This window comes from Mus caroli, unplaced genomic scaffold (assembly GCF_978045245.1).
Source record: "Mus caroli unplaced genomic scaffold, Mus_caroli_1 scaffold_1, whole genome shotgun sequence".
Lineage (NCBI taxonomy): Eukaryota > Metazoa > Chordata > Mammalia > Rodentia > Muridae > Mus > Mus caroli.
The window spans coordinates 124,663,779-124,678,393 of record NW_028227256.1 but is presented as its reverse complement, the minus strand read 5'-3'; the positions used below and the strand labels follow the sequence as shown (position 1 = coordinate 124,678,393).

The 14,615-nt window shown below is 37.3% G+C and overlaps 1 protein-coding gene and 1 pseudogene across 6 annotated transcripts in view; one reads left to right on the top strand and one right to left on the bottom strand.

Moving 5' to 3' along the window:
* R3hdm1 (R3H domain containing 1) overlaps window positions 1-14,615 on the bottom strand; it is a 134,685-nt gene that overhangs the window by 100,736 nt on the left and 19,334 nt on the right. The gene's annotated exons all lie outside the window — the stretch shown is intronic.
* LOC110296004 (male-enhanced antigen 1 pseudogene) lies at window positions 8,162-8,634 on the top strand (annotated as a pseudogene).

The window sequence follows — 14,615 nt, the reverse complement described above, 5'->3', positions numbered from 1 at the left end:
CTGGTACGTACAGGCAAGGAGTGAGCACCATTCAGTTCAAAACATTGTTGTACATCACACTTTGAAAGTAGAGAGCAAGCTTATATTATCTATGTGCACAGTGTAATCTGTGCTTGATAATAAATCATGTTACTGCCCAACAGTATTCAAAGTAGTATATAACACTCAGAAGAGAGTACGAGCTAACTATACTGGGTCCTAAGAGGACAAAGTCTGTAAGAGAAGTAACAGAAAATTTTGAGCCTAGTGCTGTATATCCTAGGATTTTTCAGAATTACTGCAAGATTCACACAGCTACCAGCACTGCAAGCACTACTGCTAATCCTCTTGAAATTACAAATTCTTTCACCCTTAATTCTACCAAGGTTCAAAACATTTGGTGGTTTCTCTAGGACAAACATATTTCTATCAGATCATTCAACCAATTATTTTACCCTTCAGCTTAAACTCCTTCCTATTCAAACAGATTTCTAACTATATTTTAACTTCCAATGTAAACTAATTTGAAGGAGAGTATACTGGTACAATGATTTTTGTTCTAAATCAATTTTACATCATCTACTGTCATCTGGGAAGAGAGAACTTCAAACTTCCAGGATTCACTTTCTCTCCCCATTAAGGCTAGTGTTACAGGCACCAACAACCTTGCTTTTTATATGGGTCCTGGGGGATGTGAAATAAGGTTGCCTTGCTTTCATACCAAGCAATCTTACCCACTGAGCCATTTCTTCAAATCCAATTAAAAATGCTTTATCAAGGGCTGGAGAGGTGGCTCAGCAGTTAAAAGCACTGACTGTTCTTCCAGAGGTCTTGAGTTCAATTCCCAGCAACCACACAGTGGCTCACAACCATCTGTAATGGAATCTAATGCCCTCTTCTGGTGTTTCTGAGGACAGCAACAATGTATTTACATAAATAAAATACAAATAAATCTTAAAAAAAATTCTTTATTAGCCTAAGCAATGACACACACACCTTTAATCTTAGCACTTGAGAGGCAGAGGCAGGAGGATCTCTGTGAGCTCAAGGCTAATCTGATCTACATAAAGAGTTATTGGACAGCTGGGACTACTTGGAGAGGCCATGTCTTAAAAATAAAAATCTTCACTAATATCCTTACAAGTTTTGGGGATGATAGTCAAACACACTAGAAGATGCTAGCTACTATCTGCAAACAATTTCCGAATAAGTGTTCATTTTATATTAAAGTTCAGAAACTTTTAAAAAAGCCTTGCCGGGCAGTGGTGGAGCATGCCTTTAATCCCAGCACTTGGGGGGCAGAGGCAGGTGGATTTCTGAGTTCCAGGCCAGCCTGGTCTACAAAGTGAGTGCCAGGACAGCCAGGGCTACACAGAGAAACCCTGTCTTGAAAAAAAACAAAAATAAATAAATAAATAAATATAAAATAAAATATAAAAAAGCCTCACCAGACCCAGATCTGGGGTGACCTATATGCCTCATTCCAACAAACAGCTCTTAATCAAATATTGTGAAGATCAGAGAAGTATAAGACAAATTTCATTTTAACCATCTGAGACTCAGTGTCATCCTGTTTCTCTTTAAAAATAAAAATTCCTTAATTATTTCTAACAATTTCCTCTATGATACGGCTTCCAGAGTTCCATCTAGCTATTCCTGTGACCACTTCTATAGACCAACTTGGTTAGTTTGTCCTTATTCAGTTCTATGTTGCATAACAACAACAACCCCCCACAAAACCAACTAAACAAAAAACCCCAAACTATAATTCAGATTTATATGATCTTATGACTTCATTCAGAATTGATAGCTTCTTCTTATAAATTGGGAGTTAAGTATTATCACCAGTATATTGATTTTTTTTCCAAATTTAAATGACAAATTAGGGGAGATTTGGAAAATCTCTTAGAAGCTTCCAGGTCATGTAATTTTCACCCAGAGGCATAACTACAATCACAGGTCAAATGGGACCAAGATTTGAGCCTCTAAAAAGGATCTTCAAAAAACAGAACAGGCCCTCTTATAGACTGTACAGTCTGGACATACTAGAATCAAGAGTTAGCTGAAATCTGCCATGTGCTAGTTAGGTTATGCTCTTATGACAAATACCAGATTAATATACAGATTTCCATCTTGCCTACGCTTTAGATTTGGTATCACACTAGTGACTCTTTACAACAGATATTAATAAAATAATGTCCATGGTCTGTTTCTATATGTCCCTTATACTAAGGAAGGCTTTTACAGTCTTTAAAATTTGGGAAACAACATGAAACAATCACAGGAAGAAAACTATAACACAGTAGTGGAAAATGGTTTAGAGATCTTGAAATATTTATTCTGTGTGGTGACTCAGAGATCCAGGCTTAATTCTATTTTTTTGGTTCCTGGTGTCATTCTCTAAGTGGCTCTGCCATTTTAACACACAGCTTGTATGCATCCCCCTCCTCACAATTCAGAACAAGTTCCATGCTTCAAACAAGCTGCAGTAGGGATGGGTGTATCTGACTCCAGAAGCCCATAAAGCAGAAGAACACTGAGTGTGGCTAAGGACTCATGTCTCACCATTGAGTTATATAGTTTTTATTTGTACTCAAAGATTGTACAATTCTAAAGATCTCAACTATAATTTTCATTTTAAGAAAAATTTTAATGACATGGTTTTAAAAATAAAATGAATTCAGAAAGCTTTGAGTCAGACCTAAAACAAAGATATCTAATTATTCCCACAGTAGGTTTAAATTTGTTCCTTTTCAGTCTTCCATCTTGAGTATGCATACATATTACTATATAATCATAAAGGATTGAAATTCTAAAAACTATGTAATTTAGAACTTAAAAGATCTACACAAGTCTTAAAGAGAATTATGTATGTGACTTTGTAAATAAAATGTAAAACAATTTGTATGTAATCACTACAGAGAGAAACTGCTATTTAAGAAATCTCAACTGGGTATCCCCCACTACCCTGGCATATCAAGTCTCTGCAGGACTAGGCTTAGGAGGGAGGTTGTGGGGGGAGGAGGGACTGTGGGGGGAGGAGGGACGCTTGACCAAAAGGAAGGTAGGGGCAATGATCAGGATGTAAAGTGAATAAACTGATGGAAAAAAAGAAAGAAAGAGTGTAAGGCGGGTATATCTGTATGAAACAGACAAAAAACTTTAAAAAGAAATCTCATTCTTATTGAATTGATGTAGTAAATTATGAAAGACATGTATGCTGGACAAATTCATAATGACAGTGAAGTATTTTTTACATAGTTCATCTGTATCTAATATGCATACTAAACACTACCTTTTATTCTTAATTTAATGTGTCTGTTTTGTAACTTGGTCAGGGGATTTCACTTAAATGTTAAGAATTAAACAATTTGTTCACAATTTAAGATGGATTAAAAACAAAATTCTAAAAACTATACATCAGCATATTGCTCCAAAATGAAAAAAAGTATTTTAAAACCTGAAAATATTAACTGATAAAGAGAAAAAATTACTTGCAACAGATAAGGAAGACTGGAAAACAATTCTTTAAAAAGCCAACATCTCAAAATCAAGCTAAAAAAATTTAGGGTCCCACCCCCCCCCTTACGATGGTATATTTTAGGAAATACCTAAATGGAGAAAGATACAAAAATTATAGAAGTAGATGGGCTTCAATATATGATGACCTAGCTATAATAAAGTCCACCACTTTTACCATGAATAAAATGAAAAGCTAAAACCAGGGTCTGGCAGGGCATACTTCAGAGTCTATAGCTTGGCAGATTAGAATCAACCAACCTCTATACAACAGTCTGAATATTACAATAAATTATTGGGTGAGAGGCAGGGAAATGAAAAGGCGTAAGGAGCTCAGTACAGGAATCTAACTAATGAAACTTGGCAATGAAACTATACAAATCTCCCTTTAGAAAAGTATAGGAGTGAGTCTATAATCCCAGCTAGCTGGTAGGCTAAGGCAGGAAGATTACAAGCCTAAGACCCACCCGAGACATATAGCAAGTTCAACACCAATGTATGGAACTTACCAGGATTCTACCTCAATGAAAAAGGCCTGGGGCTACAGTTTAGTGGTAGAGACCTTGTATAGGGCACACAAGGCCCAGAGTTCAACCCTAGCACTACACATACAAGAGATAAAGATGTGAATTAGTGAGATGAATGGTATTACAAGCAAATGACTAAAATATTTTTTAATGAGACAAATCCCCACCCCCAACACTGGTTTGATAAAAATCTCATCATCTTTTTTAGCAACAAATTTGGCAATATTTAATACTAAATGATAGCCCCGAAATATACCCAAATATATTTTAACTTTGTTTACTATATTTGTAACATGTACATTGTCAATAAATGGATCAACCATATGCCAAAGATTTCCAATAATAGTCTTTAGTGGCTGGAAACTAGAGAGATGGCTCAGTGGTTCAGATCACATGCTGGTCTTCCAAAGAACAGTGTAGTTTTCAACATCGCCAGTTCACAGCCACCTGTAATTTTATTTTGGTGTCAAGGAGAGAGATCCAACATGGCTCCAGTACTTACTTGTGTGTACCATATCTATTTATATACAATTTAAATAATAAATATTTTTTAAAAGCCTCTAGTTTTTGGATTAGAGGCTGTTTCCTTAGCTCCTGTTCTAACAGTGAAAATAAGAACAATGAGTAACACCAAAGTGCCATATATCACAGAAATGTCAACATACTTTATATGAACTAAGTCATTAGACTTACAAAGTAATTTATGAAGATATGTATGCCATTTATCTTCATCATATATATGCAGAAATAAGGGCAAAGAAAGTTTAGTAAGCTGCTCAGTGCATTACAAGTACTAAATGTAGGGGAAGAAGAGAATAAAGTACAAGTCTGAATCTTGAACTTTTTACTAAGGTACATTTAGCCACAAGTGGCTATTTAAATTTTATTAATATTAAATAAAAATGTAAACTCGATTCTTTTGTTACATTAAGTACATTTCATTTGCTCAGTACCAATGTGCTAGTGGATGTTATACATGGAAGTGCTGACATGAGTTATTTCTGTTACTGTGGAAAGATCTATTTTACATAGGACCTACACTGTTCTAAGATATTAACCACCATGTAGTTCGCTTTAAGGGTTAAAAACCAGTATGTACTTTAAATATTTCAACTAATGGTTTAATATTTCCAATGTTTTATCACTGCTCCAACTCACTGTCATTTATCATTATCCACAATGTCTTCTGAAGTCAGTCTTCTCTCCTCTCTGCCCTCCTTCCAGTGTTTAGCTCAGGTTGGTCTTCAGTCTCCCCAAGTCCCAGGTTACAAGCACATGCCACCAACTCAGCACACTTTTCTATACTGTGAATTCCATAGCCCACTTTCAAGAATCCCATGTACCTACTGAATTCTAAGAGCTGATATAAAAAAGTGTATTTTGTATAGGGACTCGTGTATTTTGTTCAATGAATCCTCACTATGTATACTGACTAATCCTTGTTACCTTTGTGTCCTGAGTGCTAAGTTCCTTTACATCTGAGAATAATCACTCTTGTCATCAGCTCTGTCTGGCACTGAACTCTCCTTCTACTTCTGGTCTCTGAATGAATGATACAGAAATGAATTATACCAGAGTATCTGAAAATGAGATCATACCTGGGAGAACTGGGTCTGTTTGTATCTTATTTACAACTTGAATTCATTAATAAACTTATCTTGTGTTAAGACATTATGAATTTCTTTTGCATACAATTAAACGAACAAAGGAAGAATGGTCAGCTATAGGAGGTCTGAGTTTCATGATAGTATTTGCATGAAAAGGAGAGTACAGCTGTAAGAAATGTATCTTTATTAGCTATATATGGTAGAAGAGGATAACCACTAAGAAAAAGAAAAAGAGTAAATATCCTTCAAATTAGACAAAGAGACAAAAGTAGGTTAGCAACAAACAACTACTTCTTTGACAATCTTTTTACTGCTAATTACCCCTGAGAAACATGGGAACCAAGCAGCACACACCCAAACTCCCTGTTCTGGATCTGTCATTAGAGTCAAGCAGGGTTTGGAAAGACACTGGGGGTAGGGGGTGGTATATGGTCTTAGGCCTCAGTCTGTGTTTTATCATTTTTAATCATTAAACAATGCCCTTCTTTGCAAAAAAGGGTAAAATACATAGCTAATACACTAGAATAACATGATGTGGTATATAGGTAGATGTTGAAATTTCAAGAGATAGTAGAATTTTACTGTTTTTAAAAATCTGAATTCTAATACACTGTTTCAAAATAACAATCTTTTTTATTTTATAAAAGTCAAATATTTTCTAAGTACGTCGGAACCTACAGCTCTCAATCATGTTCTCATACGCAGAGATTTACAAATGACCTCAGATACAGCATATCCCTGGGATGATTACAAGTATTTGGTCTTTTGTAACCGTTTCACTTAGCATGCCTTTCAAGATACAAACATAATTTGTGAAAATAATATTGCACTAATTTCTGTAAGCCATATGCATTCTGATATACACATGTAGCCATAATCTATGTATAGTTAATAGACACTAAGTTAGTTTTACTTTCCTCAATATTACAAATAAGGTCATTTACAAACATTTTTATACAAATTCTTGTGAACAAGGCCGGGCGTGGTGACGCACGCCTTTGATCCCAGCACTTGGGAGGCAGAGGTCTGAGTTCAAGGCCAGCCTGGTTTACAAAGTGAGTTCCAGGACAGCCAGGGCTACAGAGAAACCCTGTCTCGAAAAACCAAAAAAAAAAAAAAAAAAAAATCTTGTGAACATATATTTTAATTTCTATTTAGGAATATGGAATTCTTTAGTCATATGGAAACTCACATTCAACCATTTAAATGTTTTTAAATGATTTACCTAGTCATGGTACTGGCAGGCTTCATTATGCTGGATATGCTGATGACAAAGATTGTTTTTGATTTATCTACATGATTTTCAAGTGTTCCCCTGAGCAGCAGTGGTCATCAGCACAAAGGATAAAAAGTTCATTTCTAAGACAAATAGGGCAGGGCCTACTTAAAGGTTTTATTAGTTTTTAAAGGTAACAGTAATAAAGTATAAGAAACTACAGACATAGCTGGGCGTGGTGGCGCATGCCTTTAATCCCAGCACTTGGGAGGCAGAGGCAGGTGGATTTCTGAGTTCGAGGCCAGCCTGGTCTACAAAGTGAGTTCCAGGACAGCCAGGGCTACACAGAGAAACCCTGTCTCGAAAAACCAAAAAAAAAAAAAAAAGAAAGAAACCACAGACATGTAATAGCCATAGTTCTTGGTGGCAGGGTTGGTTCTTTTCAAGGGTTCTGAACGATATCTTACAGGTCTCTCTCCTTGGTGTACCAACAGCTGTTTTCACCTTCATATGGTACTTCACTAAATGTTTATTTAGTCTCTAAATTTCCTTTTTAAGGGTCATCAGTTATACTGGACTAGAAACTTAAAATACTCTCTATTATGACCTCATCTTAACTAATTAATGGCTATTTAAAATAAGGTTACATGTGGAGGTATTGAGACTTGGAATGACAACACACCAGTTTTAGACAATTCAACACACAAGTGTTACAAACATAATTTAAACATGGTGATGGTGGAAGCAATGACAGAGTCCTTTTACATACCTTTAAAAATGCCTTTTCATATGTGAGTCCTCTGCTATTGCCATGAACATTTTCAAGGAGTAAAAGAATGCAGGATCTCATAATGTATTCCAGTTCACAAAAATCAAAAGAGCAAAGTCACCTTTGCATTTCATCTGCTTTCATCTTTTTTGGTCTACACTTTGCTTGAGTGTTAATTTTCCCACAAAAGTACAAAAATCTTTTTATATAGAATTGTTAGAAATAAATCTTGAGGACTAGAAATGAATGGTAAGATTTTAAAAAGAACACTGAACTTATTATCCCAATTGTGCAGACTAAAACTAATAAAATGGCTGATATAGCTATCAGAATTTTAATGTGAGCATTCTTCAAATGTTATTACTTTTAGCCCAATTATGACCAAGTAATAATTTTGAAAAATTAAAATTGGTAATGTTTATAGAACTTTATATGGCTAGCACATTTTAACATGTTTAATAAGAAAAACGTAAAAGAGTCCCAGCATGTCTTGTCCCAACAGAAGTGAAGGTGAGGGTCTGGCTGTGGGCTCTGAGAAGCCCCTGCCCAGATGGCAGGAACAGTTTTAGGGGAGACACCATGGTCCCTGAGCATATATCCCCTAATCAGACTGTGGACTTAGGGCCACATCAGAGTCCTACAGCAGTGAAGAACCTGAGGAAGAGCAGGAGGAAACAGGAACAGGCCCAGCAGGCTACTAGTGCCAGCCCCTCAGTCAAGATCCTGAACAAGAAGAGATGGAACTGGCACCAGTGGGTGAGGGAGAAGATTGAGCTGATGATACCCAAAACCGGATGCAGGCCCTGCCAGACTCACATTAGAGAGTGAGGATGAAGATGAGAGGGAGCTGCAGCATCGAGCAGCTCTATCCCCATGGTCCCAGAACACACAGAGCTGGTGAAGAAGACGATGGCTGGAGAAAGCCTGCCTACACCAAGGGTTCCTGCCTGGGTTCAAAAGATACTGAATGCTCAGTGGGAAAATGCCCTCCAAAGCCAGCAGGCATCCCCTGCCTAGAAGTGACCACACAGAAAGAGCTGCTTTATCTCCCTACATTCCAAACCTGGACCAGCATAGGACTAACACAATTCTGGTTTTAACAGCCATCTTCTTCCCATGTCCCTTTTCACATCAAGGCAAATCGGAGACCTACTTTATTCAATTCTGTACATATGGGGACATTGGCCCAAGCCCAGCCCACCTTAGCATGTATCACTCTGTGGAGAATAAAACATCTTATACATATACAACCCCCTCCCCAAATCTTATCTTAATATTAAATTTCAACAAAGTTGATAAAAAACAATAAACCAAATTACTATAAACATAGCAACAAAATCCAATTTAAAAATAAGCAAAATACATAATTATAAATTGTACATAAAAGAACTTGACTTTAATTTCCATAAGGAAAATGTACAAATAGTCAACAGCTACATGAATGGATACTCAACCTCACTCAGCATAAGGTAAACAGAAATGTCAATGTATACCTACTAGGATATGTACTACTCAAAATCCAGAAAGTAAAATGCAGTGGAAAGATGTCCAGAAAACTGGAAATCTTTGTGGACTGTTGGCAGTAATGGAAAATGGCATAACTAATTAGAATATTAGTTCTTCAAAATCTCTTCTAGTTTAATTTCTGTTGCTGTGATAAAACAGTCTGGCTAAAAGCAATTCAGAAGAGAAAATGTTTTTTGGCTTACACTTCCAAGTGGTTAAGCTCCATAAGCAAGGGAAGTCAGGACAGGAACTCAAGCAAGCACTGTGGAGCAGTGCTGCTTGCTGGGTGGCTCCTAGGCTCCTACTTAGCGAGTTTGCCTTACTCCAACTGCCTACCTAGGCTGCGGGCTGGGTCCTCTTTCATTGACTAATAAGACAATTTCCCATAGATATGCCCACAAGGTCAATCTGATATATGCAATTCCTCCATGGAAGCTTTCCTCTTAGATGACTATAGGTTATTAAGTTGACAGTTTAAAAGGGCAAAATCTAAAATTTAAAAACTTGGATAAATGAATGGAAAACATCATGTTGTACACATATAGAGCCAAGTATTATTCAGTCTCTAAAAACCGACACTTGCTACAATACAAATGAACCATCATGTTATATGAATCAACAAATACTGTAAGAGTCTACTAATATGAGGTGCCCAGGAGTCAAATTCAGAGATAGAAAGCTGAATGCTGACTGCAAGGAGTTAGGGAATAAAAATTAGGATTTAGTTCCACAGGTTTATGAGTTAAAAAGTATGTTAGGGACTGGTTGCACATAATGAGAATATATTTAATACTAATGAATTAAACATGAATAAATGAATTAAACATTAATTAAGAGGGATGTAAGACAGTCTTAGTTTTAAAAAGAAACTTAAATACTATTTTCCCATACCAAGTCACATTTGCTACAAAGAGCATTATGAGGACACTTTCTTCTATATCCTCACTAACACGTGTCTAGATAATATCTCAGTTTAGTGTCTTTTTAGAAGATTTATTTTTATTATATATATGTATGTTTCATCTGCATGTATGTACATGTACCACATACATACCTAATACCCATGAAGGCCAGAAGACAGGGTTGGACCTCCTGAACTAGAGTTATGGACATGTGTGAGCTGCCATGTAGGTACTATGAACTGAATCCAGTTCTCTGTAAGAGCAGCCAGTGTAAGGCTAAACAACCTTAGCCTGCATATTCCTTTTTATAAGATACAATTTCTTAGATGTCTGATACTACCCTCAAATAACCTTCCTGTCTCAGCCTCCCAGTGCCATCATACATAACATTTTCTTATCAGAAATCTCAAAGGGAAAGATAGAGAAGGTACAATCTGAAAGATGCTGGCGCTTCAGAGATGGCTCAGCAGCCACTAAGCCGCTACTCTTACAGAGAACCTGAGTACAATTTCCAGCATTCACATGGTGACTGTGACTCCATATGGGAGTTATGAGTTACGATCAAGGCAGTGAATTCAGTCAAGTGTGAAGAGAAAAACGAGGGATACTAATCTCTTATCTGAAAACATTCTTATTAAGAAAATTTTATGTATGGCTTAACAGAGCAACTTTTTTTTTAGGTTAGTATACCTTATCCTTAAACAATTACCACTTCTCAGACTTCTGGCTAAGACCAAGTATAGTATTCTTAGTAACTAACTACATTGCCACTTTTTCCCAATCTAAAATAGTACAATGTCAGCAAGTAAACTAAAAATAAACTCTAACTGGGCAGAAACATGAGTTTCTCAAGTATCCCTAATGATCTACCTCAGTCACCTTGAGAATCTCTTCAGGAAACTCACTTATGTTTGATCTTCCAAGAAACAAACTTTTAATACTGACAGGTAAAACCACTCCAGTCAATAAGAAAAAAAGGTGTGGACTTCATCAATCAGTATATGGTAGTCTGAATAAAAATGGCCCCCACAGACTCATAGGGAATAGCACTATCAGGAGGTGTATGCCTTGGGGTTTCAGATGCTCAAGCCAGGTCCAGTGCCACTCTCTCTTCCTACAGCCTGCTCATACAGATGTAGAACTCTCAGCTACTTCTCCAGCACCATGTCTCCCTCCTGTATGCAGCCATGCTTCCCATCATGGTATCTCTTCACATCAATAGAAATCCTAAGAAGCAGTCCTACAATCTTGGGGATCTTAACTGTTTTTTTGTGTTCTGTGTAACAAAGCTGTCACTCTTAAGGAAACCAGTTAAAAGCATTAGGCCATAAGAAACAAGGCCCATGTTTTAGGTCACAGGTCTCAAACTAGTGGTCTGAGTACTAGAATTACTAGATAGAACTCATCTCTGGGTACTATTATTAAGTTCCCAAGTTAAGATGCAGCTCTTAAGTCAGCAATTAACCTGTAGAGTATCTATATGGCCATAATCAGCCCTAGCTGCAAAGTGGTAGCTCAATCAAACTTAGCTGCTCTACCACACATGTTCCAGAACAAAAAGCCAGCTTCAGTACAAACATATATGTGGAGCATACTTCTGATGTGGCCCACTGCAGGTAGCAAAGCTATAAACCCAGAGACCTTGCTAGTGTCAGAACTCACCATGGCCTGTGACTGTTACCTAGATCCCTTTCAGGCCATAACCTAGAGATGAGTCACATCTCTTCTCTAGGCGCTGACTCCAAAGCACTGTTTCTTCTACTAGTCTTTCTGTTTCATAAGCTACTGTCCTCCTCACAACATTCTTTAATTCTCCAGTCTAGCAAAATCCTTTGCTCTGAGCATTTACTATTTCATGAGATCAATATGGCATGCTTATATTTGCTCACAGTTTCTCATTTAAAGATGTATGCATTAAAAGGCACAAGCACAGAATTTAGGTAGAAGAATATTTTCTCCACAAAATGCACAAATCTTGAAAATAAGTGAATAGGGCTGGAGAGATGACTCAGCGGTTAAGAGCACTGACTACTCTTCCAGAGAACCTGAGTTCAATTCCCAGCAACCATGAGGTGGCTCACAACCATCTGTAATGTGATCTGATGCCTCCTGGTGTGTATGTAGACAGCAACAGTGTACTTAAACACATAAAAATAAATAAATCTTTTTTAAAAGAAAATAAGAGAATATAAAATATTCTGTGGACAATCTGTGCCACTTTTTTCTCAGATTAACGTGTGTTAGTCAGACTTTCCATCACTATAACAAACAGCTAAGAAAAACAACTTGAAGGAAGAAAGATCTATTTTGGCTCAGGGTTTCAGGGGTTTCAGCTTGTGGTCAGCAGGTTCTATTTTTGAACCTGTGCTGAGGTAGAATATGATGGAAAAAGACCACTGTCTGGCAAAGTTCTTACTTCATGGCAACTGGGAAACAGAAATGAACAAGCAGAGAAAAGATACATATTCCCAGCACACACTTCCAGTGATCAACTTCCTCCAAGTGCTATCTGCTACTTTTATCATCTCCTAATAATGTCATCATATTATAAGTTAATTGTAACATCAATTCCCTTTTAGGAAAGAGCCCTCAGGGTTCAACACAACCAACCAGCTGGCAACCAAACCAACCATATATGGGCATTTCATATTCAAGCCACAGCATTCTGCACCTGTTTCACAAAGGCTCACCTCCATCTCATAATGTAAAATGTACTCAATCTAGTTCCAGGAGTCCCTAGAGTCTTAACAGTTCCAGCAACCCACAAAAGGCCCAGGCCTCTTCTGAGACTCAGACAATTGTTAGCTGTGAGTCTGTATGAAATTACAAAATAAATTATATACTCCCAAGATAAAAATAGAACAGTAAATATAACTACTTCAAAAAGGAAGAAGGGTACAGATAGAAGAAATGGAACTAAAGAACAAAGTCCAGCAAGACAAACATTATATCCAACAGTACACTGTCTGGCAGCCTAGGCACAGAGTCGTGGGTGCACAGAGTCGTGGGTGCCTAAAGTTGTGGGCAGCACTGCCCCTACAGCTTTCTAGTTGTAGCCAATATGGTATTTTGTGTGGGTGGCTCTGCTTATGTAGTGTGGTTTTCCTCAGTAATCATTTGACATCCTGGCATTTCTTAGCTTCCTGGGCTCGCTACTGTAATTTTTGGGTTTTGTCCTCACAGTTTCCTATACTATCTGCTCAGAGTCTGACTGCAGGAATCTTGACTTTATAATACACTACCAAAGCCTTCATTTGAGATGTAGGTGGAGGTCTCCATGACACATTGCTTTGTATCCTGTATGCCTACAAAACCAGTATAGTTTGAATGATGCCAATATCTACTGTAAATTCAAGTAGTAGTCAAGACATCTTAGACCAGAGTAGCAGATCTTCTACCTGTATGGCTGAACACCAATAAGTATTTTCACAGGTGATATTATGCCAGCAGATAGCCGGAACTCTCTTCTCAGAGCAGTCTTTTAATGAATTAAAACCCTTGGCGCAGGGCTGGTGAGATGGCTCAGTGGGTAAGAGCACCCGACTGCTCTTCCGAAGGTCCGGAGTTCAAATCCCAGCAACCACATGGTGGCTCACAACCATCCATAACGAGATCTGACTCCCTCTTCTGGAGTGTCTGAAGGCAGCTACAGTGTACTTACATATAATAAATAAATAAATCTTTAAAAAAAAAAAAAAAAGAAGAGAAGAAACTCTCTCCTCTTAAAAACAAAACAAAACAAAACCCTTGGCGCAAGCCTTTAATCCCAGCACTCAGGAGGCAGAAGCAGGGGGATTTCTGAGTTCGAGGTCAGCCTGGTCTACAAAGTGAGTTCCAGGACAGCCAGGGCTATACAGAGAAACCCTGTCTCAAAAACAAAAACAAAAAACCAAAAAACCAAACCAAAACAAAAAACCCTTATTTCCTTGATTGCCATTAGTGGGGTATGGTCAATTTCTGAGACATTTTTCTATTGTTGAGCATTTGGCTTCTTTTAATGGCTCACTAAAAACTAAGCTTTCCTTGTCTACAACTTTTCCTAGACAATCTTACAAGTTTTCCAAGTTGTTTTTCACTGCCTTTGTTTCTAAATTCAGACTATAAATCTGGTTTTAAAAAGCTAGTACTAACCAAACAGCAGCCTAAATGTTGGGCTACCCTAAAATTTCTTCACTGTAATAGTCTGTTATCTTTAAACTTAGTTTCACACAAAGGAAATGCAGACAAGTTCTTTGCCATAATGTACCATGAGTTAGTATGACTTACTAATATTAGGTGTGTCTTAACCAAATTGGCAACCAGTATTAGCAGGGGAGATATTTTATTTTTCTATCTAGATCCTACATGCATAGGAGACAAACGAACAGCTATCCAATTAGAAAGATGGCTTTGAATTAGAAAGATGGCTCAGTGCTTAAGAAAGTACAGCTTATTCTTACAGAGAACCTGAGTTTAATTCAGCTCAGAACCATTAGTAACTCCAGTTTCAGGGTCCAAGGAACACCATGAGGTGCACAGATATATGTTTAGGTAAAACACCCATACATATAAAAATAGCACCTCACATGTGTCTGTATATCCCAGTTTCAG